General features: G+C 34.1%; 1 protein-coding gene across 1 annotated transcript in view; it reads left to right on the top strand.

Moving 5' to 3' along the window:
• The first annotated feature begins 1,911 nt into the window (after positions 1 to 1,911).
• The window catches only part of LOC118199238 (retinaldehyde-binding protein 1-like), a 139,207-nt gene continuing 132,630 nt past the window's right edge, over positions 1,912 to 8,488 (top strand). Inside the window, exon 1 of the mRNA XM_035371037.2 lies at positions 1,912 to 2,376. The gene's annotated coding sequence lies outside the window, so the exon portion shown is untranslated. The remainder of the gene's footprint in view (positions 2,377 to 8,488) is intronic.

Raw genomic sequence — 8,488 nt, 5'->3', positions numbered from 1 at the left:
TATGACTTAAACACCACCTTTTCCTGTTACGGGCATTAGCATCACTGATGAGTGGCTTCTCAATTGCAGCACGGCCAGCAATTCCCTGTTTATGAAGCTCCCTTCTAATTGTTTTGGTACTCACAGGGTTCAGTAACACAACATTCATTTCAGCAGTAACTTTTGCAGCTGCGGTCTTCTTATTTTTCGTCACAATTGCCCTTAATGATCGTCTGTCACGATCACTCAGGACACACTTTCGTCCGCGCTGTGATTTAGCAGATGATGTTTTTCCGCTTTTCAAATATGCGGAATAAATCTTCGATACAGTACCTCTTGAAACACTAAACACCTCGGCTACCTTGCTTACGGAAGCACCTACCATACGTGCTCCAACAATTTGCCCACGTTCGAAGTCTGTTAACTCTGACATAATGCAATGACAACCTCACATAACAGTACTCCGACAGCAACTGAACTGTTTAGCAAATTTACGAAGTTGTATAGGTGGCGTCAGTAGTCAAAAATACCAGCGCCACCTACATATTTCATTAAAATCAATCTTTCTTTTCAAACATGCATTTCACAAGGTGTTTCCATATTTTTGTCCATCCACTGTAGATGCAGGACAAAAAAAAAAAAATAATGCTTTCATTGAGGCTAGAGCTATTCAGTAAATACCGCATATATATATTGGGACACTAACTTTAATTTTTTTCTTCCGCATTATTTAAATCTTAAATTTTATATTTTAAGTTTTACTTTTCCAATCACTTACATTTTTGTTTCGTCAAAAGAACACATCTGAAAGCACTACAGCTTGGTATTTATGAAATTTAAAATCTCGGTTATATTTTTCAAATTCTACCAGAAGTAATAGTGGTTCCAGTCGATGTCTGTCAATGTCTGAAAACAGAAAAACCAATCAACAGGAGACACAATTTGACAAACCTGTCTGCCAAACTTTTGTGATTCTACATTTTTTCACTAAATTATGTTGAGATTTCCGTGTAAAGTACCATTACTGTTTTATTATATATAGCTAAAATGTAATATATTGTTCTCAATCATATAGGAGTTCTAAATATCAAATGTTAGAAGTTTAGGATTACATCATGGTATATTTTTTGTAGCAAATATAACATGATGCAATCCTAAAGTAAAAAAAAAAAAAAAATAAAATAAAATCTTTCCCGTTTTTATTTTATTTATTTATTTTTATTTTATTTATTTATTTTTACTTAAATACATATAATGCTGTAAGTGCAACTAAAACATATAAGTAATTGTAACAAAAAGAATTTTAAAAAATGCTTTTTTGCTTTACTTTTGCGTAAAATGCTTCTCTCAATTGCACGTGTAACAATTACATTGTCTCCATTATTATCTCAAATGTGATTGCAAATTTACGTTAGTTCTTCAACGCTGTTTCCTATGTAGTGATTAAATTTGATTAACATTATTTACACCACAATGGTCTATCAAAACAGCAAGACTAATAATGATAGATTTTGAAAAGAAAATGGGGATATTCAATTTTTTTAATTCTATTGTAAGTAAAAGAGTTTTTTCTCTTTTATTAAAAGCATAGTTAAGTAGACTTGGTAATTTCGCAAGGGTTTCAGTTCAGCTCCAAATATGTCCCTCAAAATTTTCTTACATCAACGTAAACAGCCTTCGAAACTTCGAAAGCTGTAGTCAATATAATTATGATTAATTTCAGGGATCCTGACACGGTCAGCAGTTTTCTGACAAATTTAAATTCCGCAGATGCGTTTTTTCGTCCCTCACTTTCAAAACTATCAGAGAATAGTGAATAAAAAAGAAAACCTCCGTACTGTTAAGTGGCGCCTGCGCAATAGAGCATGGAAATTTTGACCGGTCGATAAGCATTCCGCCTTCACCTCCAGCGGCAGGAAGTGCTTATATTCCTGATTGGCCATTCTTGCTGCTGAGCGGAACCAATTCGAAAAGATTGGAAATATCACCGGCTAATAAGAATCCCATATTCCATTTGCACTTGAAAATGGCGCCACTGTGAAACAAAAACAAAACGCTAATTTCTTTGCCAATAAACGAAAAGGAAAGTGATGTTTTCTTTGTTTTTTAACCTCTGAGGTTATTCTCGTGCAACGCAGCGGAACACGTGAGTTTTAAAAAACTGGTTCTTTGGGAAGTCCTAGGTGACGTTCGAAAGCTCGAAGAAATAATAAACAGAAACCCTAAGAACAAAAAAGATCGTGTCTGGATGCTGTAACAGAACAAGGATACGTTTTCACTCGTTTAAGACCTCTCTTCTCGAGCGGTTAGTGATTTTATCATCTTGTGTTTATGTACATACAGCTAAGCTCGGCAGAGAAGCTTAAAGCAAAAGATACCGTTCTTACGTTGGTTAATGTGAGTATTTAAGATATTCGTATAATACCACAGATTTCTTTTAATATAAAATTAATGCATATTTCTGTGGATTTATATTATTTCTCTTTCTATTTTGTGCATGTGTGTTTTTCTGCAAAAATAAAAGATACGTTAAATAAATAAGGAGGACACAAATTTGCTCATATTTTTCACTCTTGAAAAATCATGTGTTTTAAACCTATGTTCTTTAAAATGTCATTTCAAATATTTTAAATCTGAGTCGCAATTTATTTTTTAACTGAATATGAATAAGTGACTGTTGCACCGAGGAGGGAGAAGGAAATAGAAAATTAAAGAATTTAAATAAAAATCACGAATTAGTTTATTTTATCATATAGATCCAATAAAAACATGTTTAAAGTTTTATTTCAGCAATACGGTGGAAAAGCTCTGTTTATATGAACTGCGATAATAGATCTTGATCGTAATGGTTTCAATTTTGATATTTAGAAAATGTTTCGTAGTAAAATAAAATAAATTTTTTATTTAATTAAATTCGTAAGACCATGAAATAAAAATGTAATACTGTTGAAACCTTTTTTTAGGTTACGCATTTCTAGTACATAATATTTGAATATTTTGTTAGGTTTTGTCTCTTCCCCCTTTTTAAAACGAAGAGATTTTCTCATCCAAATGAAAATAAACAGCAACTTCAAACTACATTTTAAATGTTACAGTCTGTAACAATAAATATGGATGTTATTTTTTCTACTTTATAAAAGAGTAGTGGAAAATTTATCTTTGCATAAAATAAAATAATGTTAATGTTAATGCATGTTAATAAAAATGTGAAATTAGGAGATATTAAAACTTACATTGAAGTATATTTTGGAAAAAATAAGCAAGAGTTATTTATGTTGCTTAAAATATAAGAAGCCCAGTCTATCGAAATATTTTCTATAAAGTCAGTTTTAGTCAGGGTAAATTGTATTAAAATTAAAATTTTAATTTATCATGTTCTTTTTCATGTGCTGTTTTTATTATAGATTAGCATTTAAGAGAATTTTATAGCAATTTTTTTCTGTATTTCAGAATATTTTTTATTCATTGAAATAGAGAGAAATTTATCAGACTGCTTCGAAATTCCTAGAGATTGAATATAAAACTAACTTCACTAACTAAAAATCAAGAGTATATTTTGCTTAATATAATATAGTATATTTTTAATATAAATTTCAAATTTATGGACTTATCCTTACATTATTATTTAAACAACGGGAAAACTAGTTTACTAAAACTCAATAAATATATTGCTTCCATCTAAAATTTTAAAACCAAACTACCGTAGAAGCATATATTGTATTTTAAAAATTAAGAATATTGCTGCTTGAAATTTAACTTGTAGGGTTTATATTTATTTTAACTAACATTTATTTTAAGTTTAAACTATCTTTCCTGTCAAGCCTTACTTTTCCCTGGAATTGCCAATGCCAGAGTATGTAAATTTTAGTAGAACGCGCAAGGATTCAAATTGTCAGCGGAAGTAATCTGAGTTAAATAGAAGGGAAACGAGTTCGATAGTGTGCTTTCTTGCTTCACGAGCGTGGAGGTGGCTAGTTAGAAATTGAAGAACCACGCGTTTCGGCCTGTGTGCTTGCCTCGGCAGATTGTTAAATCTTTCAACGTAATATTAAGAAGTTTGCTGAATTGTCAGCGGTATCTTAGAACGCGAATAGGTTAGTTACGTTTAGAGAGCCTCGTAGTTAGTCACTTGTTGTTATTCTTTTTTTAGTTTCTTATTTTTATTTTACCGCCGGGTCGGCGTAGTTTGTGAGCGTCAAGAGCACGCATCTGTAATTTCTAAAGTTGAATAAAAAGGGATTTAAACCCTTCTCAAGACTTTTTATACTTTCCAGTTCATAGCAGTCACCACTATTGTTGCGTGCAGGTTGGAAGCGCGCAACATTACAAACTCTAGATTAGAAACAGGAATGTTTTAAAATAAGCACATAACTATATGGCTATGTAATATATTTAAGATATAAATTACAAATTTTACTTGTTGCGTGCAATTAAAAAAGCGAGAAATGTTTACGGGAACTGCATTAACCGAAAATCTATTTACATACTATAAAAGCATAAAAATTACATCATATAAACACAATTCGTACAGAATGCAATAAAAAAATCTAAATGAAAAAATAATCATATTATCTAGATTTCATATCCAGATTGATACAATAGAACACATTTTTTAAATTTATTGCAAAAAGATAAATTTTAGTGCTATTTCTTTTATACAATTTTCTACTACTGGTAGAGTATTGTTTTATTGGTAAAGGTTACGCGAACTTTTTATTTTTAATTATACACCATGTAACTTAAGAACGATTAAAGATACTCTTGGTTTAAGTTTCCTTCAGATAACTAGATAACTCTGTAGTTTAAAAAGGAATCTTTGAATTTTGAAAATAATTTAGTTTTACAAAATAGTTAATTGCATTTTTAATGAGTTTTAAATGAGAATTTCAGTTACACAAGGCTTGCGATCTTCATCTTGCTCGCTTCTAATTTTAAAAAGTCACTCAAGCGGAAAAAAAATCTGAAAGGTTTCCGATTTTAAATTACGTCCAAAGGGGCGTTTTTTTAACATTTTGTCTGTTATCTTTATTTATTAAATATCACGTTCTTCGCACTTAAACCATAAAATTCAGTTCAACAGCTAGATGGCAAAATCGTTTTTAAATGAGCATATCTTTAGAATTTCCGACATATAGTCTCGAACGCTAGAGGTAATTGTTTTCCCTCCGAACAGTTTTTTCATTGCTTTCTTAGAAATCGTAGCGTTTGTTAACCAAAAATTTGTTGAATTGTTACAAAATGTGAAATCGATAGTAAAACAAATTTCAAATTACAAATTAGGGCTTCCAGATGCCCATATTCAGTGGAGAATTACGTTATTCAAAATTGGATGTCTTCTAGGTGCCTTTGTTTCATCACTATGCGAGAAATATACATGCATTCATTATTTAATTTCTTTAAGTGTAACAGAAGACGCTAATATTTGGTGGCAACAATTTGAAAAGTGAACCGACATTTAAAGTTTGCAAAGCAAAATGCCAAAACGAAATTAATAGCCTTTCTGAGCTAACGCCCTTTGGGCTAAAAAATATGTTGCATCAGGTTTGTTAAACGTATTGAGTACTCATTCTTCTTCATAAGAACTCTATCCAGTTTAACGATTGAGTAATGTTTTTCCAAGTTATGCACTTATGATTTAAGCTAAATATTGGCTGTGCTCTATTTTGTTAAATCGTAATAGTATGGTCAAAGTCATCGAAAACTCAGTGTTCCTCTAAAAAAATTATCAGACATCGGGTTAATTATTAGATAACTTTGTCACCTAAGAGAATTCGAATTGCGAAGGTGCCTTTTTTCATTCATTTAAATTCAACATTAATGCTGAGTGAGTTTCTGTGTCATAGAATATTTCATGGGGCTGCCCTCAGCTTATATCCTGCTTTTTGTGTATATAAACCATTCTATAAGTATAAAATATAGTCTTATTAGTAAACAACACATGCCTTTAGATGTCTTTATTTTCATCCACCACAGTGCGATAAGTAGATTGCAAAGAAGTCGCAAAAATTTTCCACCAAGTACGTGGAATGTTCGAATGTGATAAGCACGTTTCTTAAAAAGCGTAATATTGCCTGGAAGGTTTTCTGGAAAGTACCATGTTATTAATTAACTCCGCGTGCAGAAGATATAGGGCTTTTTCAACACATTCTTTACTCTTTTGAGAAATCTGTGCTAAGGTTCATAAACTACATGGACAATATTCTTGCATCAAGTAGATCGTTCTCATCTGTATATTTCCGCTGACATTCTTTCTGATTTTCAACATATCTTAAACCCTCGGTTATGCTCAAATGACAAGAGTTTTGCTTCAGTTTCAAAGTGATTCAAAATAATAAATTTGTTATTCTTTCCAATAAAATCCATCTTGATTTTTGAAACAACAATGCATTTCTAGCAATAATTATACTCTTTTTCAAAAAAATCAAAGCGCCAAGGACTTTTATGATCGTGACGAAATTTAGTATGCAAAAATATCATGATCGAACATGCAAATGATTAAAATTTCAAGGCAAATGAGCGAAAATTGCGATCATAGCGCGCAATTCGCAAAGCATAAAACCAGTAACAGAGGCTGAAAATTTATCTTTTTTGTTCCTGCCATTGTAATTCCGTAAAGAAGCAACTAAAGATGCCATTACGACGATATCGAAGACCTTACAGAAACCAAACGACTTCGAACGTGGTCGCATTGTAGGGTTCCGTTAAGCTGGGTGGTCATACCGAACAATAGGCCGGCACCTGCAGCGTACAGAAACTGTGTGCAGCAATGGTGGCAATGTTGGCAGCAATGGTTGTTACAAGGAAATTGCCGGCGAAGGCTCTGGAAGGACAAGGAGCACAAATGAGAGGCAAAATAGGATGATTGTTCGCCATGCCCGAACCGCCCCAACGATATCATTGTCGACTATTCAACGCACTACAGTCTATACCTCCCGTAGTACTGTCCACCATCTCACGGCGCTTGTCTGAGGCGGGGTTACGCTAACAGAAGCCTTTAAGACGTTTACCTTTGACCCCTCAACATCGGCGGAGTCGTCTGGGGTGGTGTCGCAGCCGATCATCATGGCTACCATCAGACTGGCATCGTATAGTGTTCAGCGCTAAATCCCGCTTCACTCTTGAAGCAGATGACCACCGTGTTCGTGTCTGGAGAAGACGAGGCCAGCGGTCCCAATCAACCTACCTTTGTTTTACAAAGGCATACAGCCGTAACCCTTGGTGTTGATGGTGCGGGACGATATTTCTTATGACAGCAGGTCATCTTTAATGATCCTTCGTACATCTTTAACAGCCCTGCTTTGCTCCGTGCATCTTTAACAGCTTTTGCATGTTGATACCATCCTGCGGCCGGTTGCATTATTCTTCGTGGCATGTCATCCTGGGGCCATATGTCAGGCCACATACCGGTCGCATATCTCTGGACTGTCTCCGTGCGGTTGATACTCTTCCTTGGCCAGCAAGGTCACTAGACCTTCCACCATTCAAGCATGTCTGGGCCAAAGTAGGCCGCCACATTCGGACACCCCAAAATACTGAACATCTGGAGTGACAACTGATGAATGCCTGGCAGAATGTGTCGCGGGATGACATTAGGAACCTCTACCAATCCTTGCCTCGACGAATTCAAGCATGCAATGCCGCCAGGGATGGTTCGACCAACTACTAATTTGAGCACTCAATGAGTGATTGTGAGCTGTGAACAGGTACTATGACCTTGATTTTTTAATCGTTTTATTATCTGTGTATGAGCTATATACATATTCAATTTCATCAAAAACAACCGCTTCCTTCATGGTGCTTCGATTTTTTTTTCAAAAGAGTATAAGTTGAGGCAGTTACCGTTTCTATGTTACTAATTTAAAATAAAAACTGCCCACCAGCGGCCGAGCGGTAAAGTCGCTGAACACTGGTAGTTCGGTCCGAGGTTCGAATCCCGCGAACGGGCTGGCTGCATGGGTGTTTTCGTGGTTTTCCCCATGTGTAACGTGTATACGAGCCAGTTTCCCTTAAAATGTCCTTCACGAAGGCATCCCTCCCTTAAGGCAGATAGCCCTCGAGTGCTTTGCCATAATCTAATAAACCAAACCAAAATAAAAACGAAAGCTGTCACTTTTTCTGGCTCTTTTTAATAACCTTAATCATCCCTAGTGTTTTTGATGGTCTCCATGCGCTAACAGATATTGAGAATATATAGTGTAATGTAATCCATCTAATGAAATCCAGAGGATGTGTTTTATTTAAAAACATGCATTATCATAACGAAATTCATAATTAAAAGTTCAGAATCGTTGGTTGTGAAATTTGAAAGACAAAATACGTCTGTTATTTAATTCTGTGTTATTAAATAATTTCAGAAAAATTTAGATGAATTTACATAACTTCAACAAAGTATAGAAAATAATTTGTGTTGTGGCGAGTGCAAACTGAATTTTTTAACTGAATTATCAAAGTTGAAGGCAGGAGGTCAAATCGAATAAAGACTTCAAACGAACCATTAATTACACAAAAT

The sequence above is a fragment of the Stegodyphus dumicola genome, chromosome 9 (assembly GCF_044657685.1).
Source record: "Stegodyphus dumicola isolate Sdum_Otavi_A_Nest chromosome 9, ASM4465768v1".
NCBI lineage: Eukaryota > Metazoa > Arthropoda > Arachnida > Araneae > Eresidae > Stegodyphus > Stegodyphus dumicola.
Note: the sequence above shows the minus strand (reverse complement) of the source record. Positions and strands in the feature narration are given on the sequence as shown.